Raw genomic sequence first — 16,276 nt, 5'->3', positions numbered from 1 at the left:
GAGAAAACCGAGATCCAGAGAGCTTAAGAACTTTACAAGGGTTGTGCAGTGTGTAAAGGGTTTTACTTTACAAGGAGGGTTTTACTTTTGTAGAGTTTGCTTATATTTTATAGCTTTTTTCTTAAGGTAATATTGGTTTGCAATACTGTATATGATTCAGAAATATAAGATTCCAACTCTCAGGTGTATGTTGCCACAACCACACCCACCCCCAAAGTGCCCACAATCTCCACTGCTGTCCACTGGGTCTCATTCTTCCTCACTTTCCCCCCGCTGCCCTCTGGCAGCATCAGTTTTACAGTCATATTTTTAGGGTTTGGTTTGGTTTGGTCTTGACTGGCTTTGTGCTGTTTCCACATATTCCACATGTGAGTAAAACCATCAGCATTTATCTAACTCCTTCTGGCTTATTTCTCTTAGCTTTTTTTTTTTTTTTCCCTTTATTATTTTTTTTTAATAAATTTAAGAACAACTCTACTTCTCTCCTCCCCCCAGGGCAACTAAAACCAACTAAAAGGGGGTGTGGCCTGGGGGGCAGAGGGTGCTAGGAGTCATAGTCCTCTTCATCCTCTGCATCTGGGGCTGAGGGTCGGGGGAGGGGGGGGCAGAGGCAGAGTCGAGGTGAAAGGCATGAAGGATTTCGGGGGCGGGGGGGGGCTTGGGAAGGGGGCAGGGGCGTAGCTGGCCTGGGGCGGGGCCTGGGGTGTCTCCTCTTCTCCATCGGTGTCCTTGTCCTCAGACTCATCCTCCTGCTCCGAGTCCGTCCCAGACAGCTTCTTGTCCTTGCCCTTGCTCCCCATGCCGCCATTATTGCGGGCGCTGCCGCCGGGCTTCCGGCCCCTTCGGGAAGGCACAGTCCATCTGCAGGCCCCCTTGTCCCCGTCCATGTGGTTGTCCTCCCCGTCCCCCTGCATGTCAGGCACGGAGGCTACCAGGTCCTTCAAGAAGTCAAACTGTTGTTCCAACTCGATGCACTGCTTCAGGTGGGACGTGGTCATGGTCTTGGCGTTCCGGGACTGGGTCACCTGGCACACCTTCTTCAGAAGCGACTCCAGAAAGAGCTCCAGCGCCCGAGAGATGATGACAGGCACGGCGGCCGCCACCTTCCCGATCTCCTCGTCCGTCTGCAAGATCTTCTTGATCCGCGCCCGGCGGGAAGCGCGCCTTGTACTTCGTCTTCTTGCTCAGCATCTTGGGCCTCTCGTCGCGCCGGGCCCGGCCCCGCTGCCCCGCAGCCTCCCGGCCCGGGGCCTGCTCGCCGCGGTTCCCCGGCTCCCGGCGCCGCCCGCCCTATTTCTCTTAGCTTATTTGTGAGAACATGGATAGAACTGGAGGGGATTGTGCTGAGCCAGGAGGGCTTAAACCATGGTGTGGGGCTCCTGGTTTTCATGTTATCTGATGGGAGGTCTCTGGGAGGTGGGTTTTATATGCATCAGCAGAGACTGTAAGCTCAGTCGAATGAATTTTTATACACTCATATGTATGTTGGAAGGTCATTGGCGCAGGACTAAATTTCAGAGACCTGGTAACTCTTTATCATGGCCTCATCCTTGGTTTCTTGCCTGGTTTTTCTTAAAGAAAAGTAGGAAATTTGGGGCTTCCCTGGTGGCTCAAGGGGTTAAGATGCAACCTATGAAGCTGTCTGCAGACACTGCAGCACAAGTTCGATCCCCAGATAAAGAGCTACCCACATGGCAGACCTCTCCTGTCTCGCCCGCTGCTCCCCTCAGCAGTGTATTTCAGTCAGTCTGCTTGTTCTGCTCCCCACTCTGTCTCTGGTGAATCCTCTCACCCCCCTACACCTCTGGCCTGTACCCCAGTTCTTGCACATGTAAATAAAAAAATATTTTAAAAAAATTAGGAATATTTGACAAAATAATGATTGGAGCAGTCTGTAAATTTCCAGTGGGCCAAAAGGGATCCCAGAGTGGGTTGTCCTAGAGGCTCAGCTACAGGTCTGAGGTACCAGCAAAGAAAGCAAGAACCTGTTCATTATTTAGTTAGAAATTCAGTTCACTCAATTTTCAGCTTCTCCTATGGCTTTCACACTCTGTTACAAAATAGGGTACAGGAGGAATGGTCTGCACGAGAAACCCAGCCCAAGTTGGGTAGACCTAGGACCCTTGAGATAGGGACCACAAAGTGCTTTCCACACACAAGCCAGGCAAAGGCAGGGTTCAACCTGGAGAACAAGGGAAGCTGGAAGGATAAGGTCATGCCTGGGCAGGGCTTGCAGGACAGTAACTTTGGACCATCACTGGGAACAGATTAGAGGAGGGGGAGCTAAAGGAGGGCGGGCACAAGGTGGTCACGGAGTTTAACCTGGCTGCAGGATAGGACCCACAGATGATTGGTGTAAGAAGGCAGAAGTGTCAGCTGCAGCCAAAACACAGGTGGTCTTCAATGACCAATGAAAAGGCTGTTTTATCCAAAGAGCTAGTGTTCCCCAAAACATCGGACAAAGATCCCTGATGAGATGTGAAAGAATTTTACAGGTTTATGGACACATCATAAGTAAGTATAGAATTAAAATGTAGGTAACATTTCATATATAATTTACTTCTAGTCCTTTGTTATACCACAGAGAGTTAATATTGTCCTAACATTTGTTAATCTCCTCTTTTAACAAAGCAGGAGCAAGCCTCAGATTTACAGCCTTAAATAACAATCCAAATAATTCAATAACAAAGCTTTGAATATTTTATACTGATGTTTATGGCTATATTTTTTGTGACAAACAACATCAATTTTCTGTTTGGAATTTATTTTTTATTATTATTATTTTTAATTAATTTATTTTTAATATATATTTTAAATTATTGCTCATTTTTAAACAATGTTTGCTTCCCCCCACCCCCTCAGGCATAGTCCCCATAGAATTTCCTTCCCCAAGGCACCCGTGCACCATCACCTCAGTCCCCTGTGCTCCTCCCTCCCTCCCTCTGATCCCTCTCCCGCCCCCTCCCCTGCAGGATGTCTCTGATTTATAATTGTCCGTTTGTTTTTGTTTTGTTGTGTTTTGTACTGTTATTATTATTTCCCCCTGATGTCTTATTTGGTTTCCCTTTATTCCTCTTATAAGTGAAATCATGCGATATTTTTTCTTTTTCCTTCTGACGTATTTCACTGAGTATAATTCCTTCTAGCTCCATCCATGTTGCTGCAAATGACATGAGTTATTTTTTTTTGATTGCTCAATAGTATTCCACTGTGTATATATATAACATTTTCTTAATCCAGTCATCTATTTTTGAGGAATTTGGGTTGTTTCCAGGTTTTGCCTATTGTAAAAAGTGCTGCAATAAACATAGGGGTATACAGGTGTTCTTTTGAATCAGTGTTTTTGTGTCCTTTGGGTGGATCCCTAGGAGTGGAATTGCTGGGTCATATGATGGCTCCATTTTTAGTGGTCTGAGGAACCTCCACACAGCTTTCCATAGTAGTCGTACCAGTTTGCATTCCCACTAGCAGTGTAAGAGAGTTTTTCACCTTAAAGGAAATGAGAGGTAGGTAACAGTCAATCTGTAACAGATAAACACTGCTTTGGTGTATATTTTTCCTGCAGAGATAAACAAGATGACTCATTCAGAGCAAACTCTTTGTAATTCTTACAAAAGATTAGGTAGGCTCTTTTTCTGAGGCAACAATGTGTCTTACAATACATTAACTCTTTGACTTTTTTTAGTTTCACCTTTCTATTACGAGGTATTGTTATGAACTCCTCAAATTCAAAGTGTATAGTGTCTTTGAGGTTGTAAATTTTATGGAATGTCCTAGAATTGATCATTTTCAATTCCCACATTTGGAGGTGAGACACTCTTGGCAGTGTTTAATGCCCTCTTCTCAAAGGCAATTAACTTTTATGCATGGAACCTTTCTACATTTTGTAGCAGCCTATCATAAATCTCCATATTTGTATTATTCTTATAATATGCAGACTATGTACTTTATTCATAAATAGCTATGATTTTGCTTTGAAGTTGGATCATGTACTAGAATAAAGTAATTTATGAAAAATGTTAAAAGTAAAATTGCTAGAATAATGAATATCAGAGTGATTCATTTCTTCTCTTTATTCCATTTGTCCTTAATTGCTAAGGCACATGAGGTGTTCTCTGTGTGTTTATCTGCTTCTGTGTCTTATTCACTTGTTTTTCCCTTTGTAACTGAAACCTTCACTACAGTCATCAAATTGGAATCAGACTTAACTTCTGAGTCTGCCCTTTGTGTTCCATACAACCTCACCTATTTCCCTGCCTGATGACAAATTCTGGTTATAAAAAAATGCAGTAACAGAAATGTTTTAGTTTTAACTAGTATAGATGTATGTTGCAACTGCATGGTTAAAAAAAAAAAGGAAACTGGTCTGAGGGCAGAAGAAAAATGTTATTAAATGGCTTGTACAGCTACATGGTACCTAACATGCTCCCAAATTAACTACAATAAGGAAGGCCAGAGAGAAAATTTGACCTTACCCACAGTTTTTTCTGTAGACCAGGAACAGTTCAAAATCCATCTGTAGATTTAGGGGAAAGAGGTAAAATGAGCCTTATTCTAGAAGATTGCCATCTTTCTAAATAATGTAGTTCAAGGAAAACTTGAACTGGTTGAAATGACTTAGTAGCACTTTTAAAAATGATTAAATATTTTTATTTGTTTTATAAAACTGAAGAAAATATTAAGTTTGAAATGTCTGTGTATGCAGGTAACATAAATTCCAGTTCATCTGTACAAGTCCCAAGAAATCCACAGAGCTTAGTCTTCAGAACTGTAACTGTTCATCACTAGTGTGACGCATTTTTTTATGGAAAGATGCTCCATGACACTACACCTACCCATCCTGTCTGAAGCTAGGACTCTAGATTAGCATAGTAACTAATAACTAGCACAGCCTCAATTTTTCTTCGTATCAACTAAAAAAGGATTTTACCCTTGGTTATGCTTTCATTGCAGCACAATAGCCAGACTAACCAAGTTGTCCTCCCCAGCTTTTCCCCTATGTACTCCCTCCTGCTAACCTTGTTCACCACCTTTCTGCTAAGGGCGATGTAGTAGAAGAAAGTTATACAAAAAGAAAAATTTAGGGCCTCCCTGGTGGTGCAGCAGGTTGAGAGCAGTGCTGTGAGGCTGTCCGCAGGCTCTGCAGCATGGGTTCGATTCCCGGCCAGCCAGGGAGCTACCCACATGGCACAGCAGACCTCTCCTCTCTTGCCCTTGCTTCCCTCAGCAGTGTCTTCGGTCCTTTTGTCTGTTCTGCTCCCCGCTCTGTCTCTGGTGAATCCTTTCACCCTCCTATGCCTCTGGCCTGTACTCCAGCTCTTGTATAAATAAATAAATCTTTAAAAAAAGAGAGAAATTTAGAGTTATAAGATCTAACCTGAATTCAAATGCTGACTCATAGTAGTTATGTGGCCTTCATAAAGTCACTAAACTTTTAACTGCAATATTTAACAACCTTGGGGCCTCTCTGGTGGTGCAAGCATTAAGACACAGCCTGTGAAGCTGTCCGCAGCCCCTGTAATACAAGTTCGATCCCCAGCCCCCAGGGAGCAGCCCACATGGTGCAACACACCTCTCCTGACTTGCCCGCTGCTTCCCTCAACAGTGTGCTTCAGCCTATCTGCCTGTTCTGTTCTCCTCTGTCTCTAGTGAATCCTCTAACCTCCCGACACCTCTAGCCTGTACCCCAGCTCTTGTAAGCATAATAAATAAATCTTTAAAAAAAATATTTAACAACCTTGAAGAATTTTGTGTGGATTACAGAGTCAATACATATTATTTTAACCAGGATAGTGCCTGACATGTAGTAAATGTCCTATAATTAGGAAAGAAAGCAAATGTAGAAGGAAATTATTATCCACGTCTGGAAAAAGAATACAGTCATGACGCTGTCAAATATGTTCAGACAAACTCAATTTGCAACAGGAGGCCTGCAACTCTGATATGAGAAATGGGGCATAGTGGCTTTGCTGAGGTCACCTCAGCAAGCCAAGTTTGACTGCCAAACCCACCATAAGCCATAGAGAGATATCCCTGGCTCCTCGTTCATGGTTGCTTGAATGAACTCAGCACTGCACCAGGACCTTAAGCTCACTGAGCAAACTTTGGGCATTCCCCAAGCCAGCCTGGTAGGCTCTGATAGTGGAAGCTGTGGTAGTTACCTGGTTCAGCCTCTGCAGGAGCCTTAGAGAGACAGAGAAGTCTGTGGCATATGCAGCCTGTGGGACACCCATGGCTCTAATGGCAGAGGCCTGTGCTGCACTGTGTCAGCCCCAGGCCAGCCTGGGCAGGTCCTAACAGCAGAGGTAGCCCAGAGTGACTCAGAATCCTTTACTGCTCTACCCTGGCTCAGCTCAAAGGTCTACTGCCAATGCGAGACCACCAACCTCAGTGTAGATCAGATCTAGACACACCTACCAGAGTTTCAATTTTTAATACAGTGTTGGAGTTGTAACTGGACCAATCAGATTTGAGCTTCCAATGGACCAATTGGGTTTGAGTTCTCACTGATGCCATTCAACATTTTTTTTTTTTTTTTTTGTGAGACCCTTGCCAGCAGCCGGGGAACTGAGAGGCGCTGCAGAGGCTGCAGGCAGCCTCGCAGCCCAGCGCTCAACCGCTGCACCACCAGGGGAGGCCCGCCATTCAACATTTTTGAGATTATTCAAAATTATATATGACTGAATCTGATTGGAGCTCCATTGGCAACAATCAAACAGCTGGAATAGTAAACAAACCAATCAGGCTTGAAAGCTTGGAAATCTGAAGAAGATATAAGCCAGAGAACTAATCAGCTTGAAGCAATTCATCAGACAGCTACAGATCAGGTTCACTGGGACTATTAGAAAGATCCTTCACAGTTTCATTAGGAAGATTTGTTGGGACAGAGACATCCAGAGTCTTTGAGAACTGTGAAAACTCCAAAGACCACCTCAGAGACCTTCAGAGAGACCTAACCACTGCACCTGCCTCTGGCTCTGCCTATGACATTGCCTGCAGAGAGCACCATCAACCTGTGCCCAGTGTCTTGAAAAGAGCTGGTTCCTGTTGATTTATGCCAATAGCTCTCTAAGGGTTGTAACAATGGTTACTGCTGTTGGCTTATGCCAACAGTTCTCAAAGAGCTGTTACACTGGTGTCTGCTTCTCTGGCACTGAGATCTGCTGACTGGTATTGAATGGCCATGCTGACTAGTGCTGCTGACCAGCACTGCTAACCTGTATTCAGCCATCTCAGAACCGTTCACTGTTCTGATCCTCTGGCATCACCTCCTGGTGCTTTTGCATATGGCACTGTCTGGTTTGGCATCCAGGGCTTTCAGGTCTGTGGACTGCTGTGTTGGCTGCTGCAGTGTCACCTCATTAGCCCCACATGTGGTCACTCCAGTGGCCACTGAGTTGTATCCTCATCTATCATTTATTAGTGTGCCACCATCTCCAGGTTCTCATAAAATTGACAGCACCATCTTATACTAGAAATCTTTATTTTGGTCTACTGAATACTGCAGACATTATCTGGGGTAGGACAAGCAGCCATTGGTAGCCTTAGAAATTCTTTCCGTTTTCCCAATCTCCCCTTTGTTAAAAAACCCTGTTGTGGGCCTCCCCTGGTGGTGCAGTGGTTGAGCGCTGGGCTGAGAAGCTGCCCACAGCCTCTGCAGCGCCGGTTAGATCCCCAGCCGCCGGCGAGGGTCCCACATGGCACAACAGACCTCTCCTGCTGTTCCTGCTGCTCCCCTCAGCAGTGTATTTCATCAGTCTGCCTGTTCTGTTCCCCGCTCTGGCTCTGATGAATTCTCTCACCCTCCCGCACTTCTGACTGTACCCACTGCTTGTATAAATAAATAAATAAATAAATAAATAAATAAATAAATAAATAAATAAATAAATAAATAAATCTTTAAAAAAACAAAATAAAACCCTGTTGTATCCTGTCCTGAGTAGTTTCTTGCAATTTTGAGAGTACAGTTGAGACCCCACAGTGAATTATCCTCCTTCTGTTATGGCAATTTCTTGGAGAATCCAGGTGGCACTCAGAGAGGTGGAGAGAGGTAGATTTATTCATCACCTTGGTGGGCTCAGTGAGATAACTCTCAAAAGATTGAGCCCCAAATAGCAGGAATGGTAAGGTTTTATACAGTTTTTATGTGGAAGCTTGTTATGCTTGTTTTACAGCTGGTAGTGTGGGATATGCGGGAGTTTATCAGGAAATTTTCACATTGTCTGAATAGGGGATCATGGTAACCTCAGCCATAATGTGGGCAAGTTTTCCAGCAGCCCTTAGCAACTTCATGCTTCACTGCCTCCCAACCTTGACAGTTTTTTATATTTACTTTCTTTTTTCTTTTGCTTATTTGTAGACAATAATTTGGGATATAGCATATGGAAACGTATTTAGTTGTTTTTTTTTTTTTCATTCTAGCCCTGGCACCTAATCTAGTTTCAGCACCTAAATCATGGCTTGAGCACAACCATGCTTGAATTTGAAAATATATCATATGTAACTTTCTAAAGTTAAAGTGCTTTGGCAAAAAGATGATAAAATTGAAATATGAAAAATTTGTTGTTTTGTTATGTTTATATAAAAGTTATATGCATGCTTGCTATTAAAATGCTAAATTCTTCTCAGGTTAATCATAAGAAAAGAAATTCATCCTGTCCTTTTCTTCCAATTTCTCACTCTTAAGAGGCACTCATTTCAAAATGTAGCCATTTATTTCAGTAATTACACCCATGCTTTTAAATGTTGTTTCTATTTTCAGAATCATCCTCTGACTTCCCACTTTGAGAGGCAGGAATTAATCTCATTCACCTCTCCCACAGTATATGTTTACAAACTCCCTAGTACTCCTCTCCAAACCCAGTTATACAATATTGGTTAGTCAAATTTTGAGTAAAATTTATTTACAAATGGGTCATTTGTGATCATCATACCATTCTTATAAAAGCTGTCCACACCACTTTATGGATTTTATATTGGTCCTTCTCTTGGGTCTACATTGCTACATAGTTACCTCTTACTTCAGCTCAAATTTCAGTACAATAAACATAATGGGTGTATCATCAATTTCATTTACTTGGAACACATGGCAAAAACAGAACCACTATGCCTGTGCACAATTTTGATTCTAGGGCCTCCCTTCACCATCACCTTCAGGTTTCTTTCACCTCTTCTTAAGTCAGACACTATTGGGGGGGGGGTCTGTCTTGCTATTTCTTGATTTATTCTCATAACTGTAATCAAGTCTTCCAAAATTAACCCAGGACCAAATGGTTTCACTAGATAATCTACCTAAACTTCAAAGATGAGCTAACTGTGCTTCTAAAACTTTTATAAAATTGTTTTGAGTCCCACATTAACATGATACAAATGGCAAATCAGGAACATTACAAAAAAAATGAAAACTGCAGCCAAATATCCCTGATGAACATAAATGCAAAAATCCTCAAAAATAAAACAATGCATTAAAAGGATCATACATAATGATGAAGTGGAATTTATTCCAGGATACAAGAATGGGTCAACATATCAAAGTCAACTAATATAATACAAAAATTCTACATAAGGAAGAAAATATTATATGGTTGTATCAATAGATGCAGAGAAAATATTGGACAATATTGGGGTAGGGGAGGCAGAGGTGTGGGAAGTGAGAGGATTCACCAAAAGACAGAGTGGGGAGCAGAACAGGTAGATTCACTGAATACATTGCTGAGGGGATCAGCAGGCAAGAGTGGCTAGGTCTACTGTACCCTGTGGATAGCTCCCTGGCCAGGGATCAGACTCAGGTCACAGTGGACCTCCCTGCCATAGCACTGAGACTTAACCCCTGCACCACTAGGGAGGCCCAATAAAATTAATTTTTTTAAATATTTATTTATTTATTTATACAAGAACCAGGGTACAGGCCAGATTCACAGGAGAGTGAGAGGATTCACCAGAGCCAGAGCGGAGAACAGAACAGGCAGACTGATGAAATACACTGCTGAGGGGAGCAGCAGGTGAGACAGGAGAGGTCTGCTGTGCCATGTGGGGCCCTCACTGGCCGGCTGGGGTTGAACCCGCACTGCAGAGGCTGTGGACGGCTTCACAGTGCTGCACTCAACTGCCTGCACCACCAAGGGAGCCCCTAAAATTAATTTTTTAAATGTGTAGAAGATCTAACCAATTTTCCAAAGAAAATACATATATGGCCATTATGCACAAAAAATAAAAATGTCCATCATTGCTAATCATCAGAGAAACGTGAATCAAAATGACAATGAGGTACCACCTCACACTTAAGAGAAATAGCCCATTTCAAAATGATCAGAAACAGCAAGTGTTGGTGAGGGTGTAGAGAAAAGGCAACATTTCTTCACAATTGGTGGCAATGTAGACTAGTCCAGCTCCTATGAAAAACTGTATGGTGATTCCTCAAAATACTGAAAATAGATCTAATATATGATCCAGCAGTTCCACTTCTAGGATTTATCTGAATTAATGCAAAACATTAATTCAAAGGAATACAGTATAAAGATATTCATTGCAGCACTATGAAAACAGTCTAAATTCACCAGAACAGATGAGTGGATAAAGAAAATGTGGTAAATGTACATAATGAGATACTACTTGGCAATTAAAAAAGTGAAATGTTGCAATTCATGACAAATCCAATGGCACTGGAAGGGATTATGTTAAGCAAAATAAGTAAGGAGGAAAATAAATACCACAATTTCATTAACATATGGAATATAAAGAAACAAAGGGGCAAAAGCAAGCCAAACAAACTATAGAAAATTGGCTGTTGAACTGAGGCTACCAGAGGGGATGATAAAGAATAGGAGCAAAGAAAGAAGGGGGCTCAATTAATTAAGGAGGATACAGGTGGAGAGATATTGGTGTACCGGTAGTGGGCATGGTATTGTAACGCTTTTGAAGAAGTATGAACCTGTACAGCTAAAACATGAACAATGTGTAAAGTAACATTACCTCAATAAAATAAATACTTTCAAAAGAATTTTCCAAATGGGAATACAAAGGAAAATAGACTGGGGAAAGGACAAACATAAACTGTAGTTCAGTCACAATGAGGAACTCAGGTGATGGCAGGTGTATTTCTGAAGCTGAATGTCCCACCTTGCAGCAAGGGAACAGGCTATTTTATGCCCACCTGCAAATTGGCCAGTTATTGGATGTGAAATATCCCTAAGAAGAAGGCATGTCCTTGGATAAAATGCCTCTCATTAGCAGAAGTTAATTCACATAGAGGACCACAACTGCCAAAGCCCCCACCAGTTCAGCTGCCAAAGCCCCCACCAGTGGAGGAATGACTGCCTTGTTCCTGAGGGAGACCCCAGTGGTACATCAAAATATCCACCACAGATCATCACAGTACTTTTGAAAGCAATGATTTATATCAGAAGAAAATAAAAAATATATTCAAAATACTCAGTGAAATAAAATATTAGGCAAGACAGTAACCCAAAAGAAGTGTGGGAGAAACTAGGGGTATTTTGAAGAGTAATTAGTAGTAATGCTAGCACAGAAACATGAATCTTCATAAATATAAAATATGCCAAGAAAAAAAAAACAGCACTCCAAAAATTAGCAACTTAAAACAACAAATATTTTTTTTATTTCCCAATTTGCATGGGACAGGAATCTGGATGAGTTGACCAAGCCCTGCCTCAAGAACTCGCCTCAAGTAACGAAGTGTTGGTCAGGGAACCACTATTAATCAATAGGGATAAGGTTCATTTCCAAGCTGTTGGTAGGTTGGTAGTTCTTAGGTTCTGACTGGCTGTTAGCTGGAGACATCAGTTTCTTGACACCTGGACCTTACCACAGAGCAACTCACAACTTGACAGTGGCTTCCTTCAGAAAAAGTGTGAGAGGTCACTCAACGTGAAAAAATAGGTTCTCTTTGTAACCAAATCTCAGTATCATTTCATCGCTTTGCCATGTTCTATTTTTTAAAGAGCATTCCTAATTCTGGCCCATATTCAAGTAGAACAGATTATACAAGGGTATGACTATAAAATGGTAGGAATTTAGAGGTTTTTCACAACTTTTAAGTTAGAAGAATCAAACATTTATTCTGCTTTTTAAAATTGAATTATGTAGCTACTTAGGACACTAAATGGTCAATAAAATGAAGTATATTTAGGGATGATTAGCAAATGAAAGATTAATATTAGATATTAGAATTCGATTTCCTCACATTGCAGTACACAATGAATTAAAGAATGCATGCAATGGCTATCATGACTACTGATATCACAATAAAGTTGGACTGTATCAGCATTCCCCGATATATATAGACAATACTGTCTATGATGCAGTCTTCAAAAAGTAATCAAATAAGAGTTTAATCAAAACCCTCATCTAACTTATTTATAAGAAATACAGGAGTATGGCCTCCCAGATGGCGCAGCGGTTGAGTGCTGGGTTGTGAAGCTGCCCGCAGCCTCTGCAGCACTGATTCGATTCCCGGCTGCTCCCCGGCCACCGGAGGAGAGTCCCACATGGTGCACAGACCTCTCCTGCCACCTGCTGCTCCCCCTCAGCAGCGTACTTCGGTCCTTCTGCCTGCTCTGCTCCCCGCTCTGGCTCTGGTGAATTCTCTCACCCTCCCGCACTTCTGACTGTACCCAGTGCTTTTATAAATAAATAAATAAATCTTAAAAAAGAAATACAGGAATAGGGCCTCCCCTGGTGGCACAGAGGTTGAGCGCTGGGCTGCAAAGCTGCCCACAGCTTCTGCAGCACTGGTTCGATCCCCGGCCACCGGCAAGGGTCCCGCATGGCACTACAGACCTCTCCTGCTGCACCCGCTGCTCCCCTCAACAGTATATTTCGTCAGTCTGCCTGTTCTGTTCCCCACTCTGTCTCCAGTGAATCCTCTCACCCTCCCACACTTCTGACTGTACCCAGTGCTTATATAAATAAAATAAATAAATCTTTAAAAAAACAAAAGAAATACAGGAATAATGCCTGTATGCATTTAGCAAAATTTGCAAGTTTGTGGGTTTGTATGTATTTTTTTTTTTGAATGAATGTGAATTTTTTTTGGATGTTAGACCAAGATTTTATTTATTTTTTTAGCATTTTTATTTTATTTTATGTGTTTTTTCCATCATTTTTCATTTTTGTGCAATGTATGCATTTTCATCTTGGTTATAGTCTCCATACAATTTCCACCCTCCCTTGTTTTGATCCTACTCACTCCTCCCCATCCCGTATTATGTCTGTGGTTAATAGTTGCTTGTTGATTTTGATTTTTACTTTATTATGGCTTGATACATTTAATGAGGTATGAACCTCTAACCCTAAAACATACAGCTTGCATATAGTAACTGGTGATTTCCTTAGCAAAGGAATTTTAAGAAAAAATTAAAAGGGTATGAATATATATATATATATATGTCTCATACATATATATATATATGTCTCAAAAAAAATACATCAACAACTTGTGACATATAAATTTTATTTGAATCCTAATTCAAATACAAATACATTTATAAAGCAATCAGATCAGCATCATAGCAGCATAGATAGTTCCTCCATCTATCTCCTTAAATCTATAATCTATGGATTAGCTATAAACAGACAATAGTCTGTCATGAGCCTCATTGCCTCAGGATGTTGGAGATATCTGTTCTCAACCAGCATATCGATGGCACCAGATGCCACCATTTATAACCTCTCTGTCCCTTTTGAAATAACCTCAGCTATTTTACTGCGCCCAAGTCTCTGTGCACCAATAGCAGCAAGAATAACAAAAAAAGTAATTGAGTTAAACACTTCAAAGGAAAAATAGCTAATTAATAAATATCTGATCTAGATTTGAAGCAAATAAAAAAATTAAAAGGTTTTGGACAAGCCAAATGCACAGAGACACCAGCTGGACACCTCAAGACATAACAGAGAGAGAGACAGAGACAGAGAAATGGTTCTCCAGAAACTGAACTTTAATACAGAAAGGAGTGGATTCAAAAAGAATTCACAGTCGCAATCATGAAAGTCAAAGACATAGAAATAAAATTGAGAAAACTACTTTAATGAACTCAGACATCTATAGGACAATGTACCCCAAAAAATCTGAGTACACATTTTTCTCAAGCATGCATGGATCATTCTCCAGAACTGATCACATTCTGGGCCAGAAGACAAACATCAACATTAAGATCAAAATCATACCAACTATACTCTCTGATCAAAAATGAAGCAAACTAGAAATAAATCATGAAAAGAAAACAAGGAACCCTTCCACATCATGGAGATTGAAAATCACAAACGGGAAGACCACTGGACTAATGACAAAATCAAAGAAGAAATTAAAAGAAGTACTTTGAGTTGAACGACAATGAGGATACCAATTTCCAAAATGTATGGGATGCAGCAAAAGCAGTAAAAAGAGGAACATAAATAGCAATATAGACTGCCATTAAGAAACAAGAAAGAACTCAAAGAAACAACATAATCTCACATCTCAAAGAACTAGAAAAAGAACAACAACAAAAAAAAAAAACCTAAAGCCAGTAGAAGAAAGAAAATAATGAAAATCAAAGCAGAAATAAACAAAATAGAAATTAAAAAAACAATCCAACAGATCAATGAAACCAAAAGTTGGTTCTTCAAAAAAATAAACAAAATAGACAAATCTCTAGCCAGGCTCTGAAAGAAAAAACAGGAGTAAACACATTTAAATAGAATTATAAATAAAAGAGGAGAAATCACAACAGGCTCCATTGAAATCAAAAGAATAATCAGAGATTACTATGAACACTTATATGCAAACAAATTCAACAATCTGGAAGAGATGGACAAATTCCTAGAATGATATGATCATCCAAAGCTAGATAAAGAAGAAACAGAATACCAATTACAAACAGACCAATTACAAACAGGGAAATTGAAGCAGTAATCAAAACTCTCCCCAAAATAAAAACCCAGGACTTGATGGCTTCACAAATGAATTGTACCAAACGTTCAGCAATGAATTAGTGCCTATCCTACACAACCTCTTTCAAATAATTGAAAAAGAAAGAATACTATTAAACATGTTCTACAAAGCCAATATTACACTAATACCAAAACCAAAGGCAACACACCAAAAAAGAAAATTACAGGCCAATCTCCCTAATGAACACTGATGCAAAAATCCTCAATAAAATCCTTGCCAACAGAATCCAAGAATGCATCAACAGGATAATACACCATGATCAAGCTGGATTTATTCCAGGGGCACAAGGATGGCTCAACATACAAAAATCGATCAGTGTAATCCAACACATCAACAAAAAGAAAAAGAAAAACCATAAGATCATATCAATATATGCAGAGAAAGCATTCAACAAAGTCCAACATCCATTTATGATGAAGGCCCTTGAAATTCTCAGGATAGAAGGAACATACCCTAAGAGGATAAAAGCCATATTCAACAAACCCACAGTCAATATTATTCTCAATGGTGAAAAGCTGAAGGTTTCCTTTAAGATCAGGAACAAAACAAGGATTTCCTCTCTCACTACTGCTCTTCAATAGAATACTGGAAGTCCTAGCCAGAGCAATAAGACAAGAGAAAGACATACAAGGAATCCAAATAGGGAAGGAATAAGTAAAACTATCATTATTTGCAGACAGTATGATAATATACATAGAGAATCCTAAAAACTTCACAGAAAAACTAATCAAATTAATCAACCAGTTTAGTAAAGTAGCAGGACACAAAATTAACACCCAAAAATCAATAGACTTCCTATACACAAACAATCAATGTGAAGAAGAAGAAATCAAGAAAACCATTCCTTTTATAATTGAAACAAAAAGAATCAAATATTTGGGTATAAAACTAACAAATGTGGTAAAGGACCTATATAAATATAATTGTAAAACATTGTTAAAAGAAATAGAAGACACAAAGAAATGGAAAGATCGCTCCTGCTCATGGATTGGAAGACTTGACATTGTTAAAATGGCCATCCTACCAAAAGCAATTTACAGATTCACTGCCATTTCAATAAAAATCTCAATGACATTCTTTAAAGAAAGAGAACAAATACTGATGAAATTCATATGAACCACAAAACAAAAACATGAATAGTCAAAGCGCTACTGATGAAAACAAAGGAGAATGGAGGTATCACAGTCCAAACTTCAAACTATACTACAAAGCCATAATAATTAAAATAGTATGGTATTGGAACAAAAACAGACACACAGACTAATGGAACTGAATAGAAAGCCCAGAAATAAAGCCACACATATATGGACACCTAATCTAGCAACA

General features: G+C 40.3%; 1 pseudogene; it reads right to left on the bottom strand.

The window, feature by feature from the left end:
- Window positions 1-439: 439 nt before the first annotated feature.
- On the bottom strand, window positions 440-1,191 carry LOC119250392 (dr1-associated corepressor-like; annotated as a pseudogene).
- Between the last annotated feature and the right edge of the window lie 15,085 nt (window positions 1,192-16,276).

This window comes from Talpa occidentalis, unplaced genomic scaffold, assembly GCF_014898055.3.
Source record: "Talpa occidentalis isolate TD23 unplaced genomic scaffold, MPIMG_talOcc4v2.1 talOcc4.17, whole genome shotgun sequence".
Lineage (NCBI taxonomy): Eukaryota > Metazoa > Chordata > Mammalia > Eulipotyphla > Talpidae > Talpa > Talpa occidentalis.
Note: the sequence above shows the minus strand (reverse complement) of the source record. Positions and strands in the feature narration are given on the sequence as shown.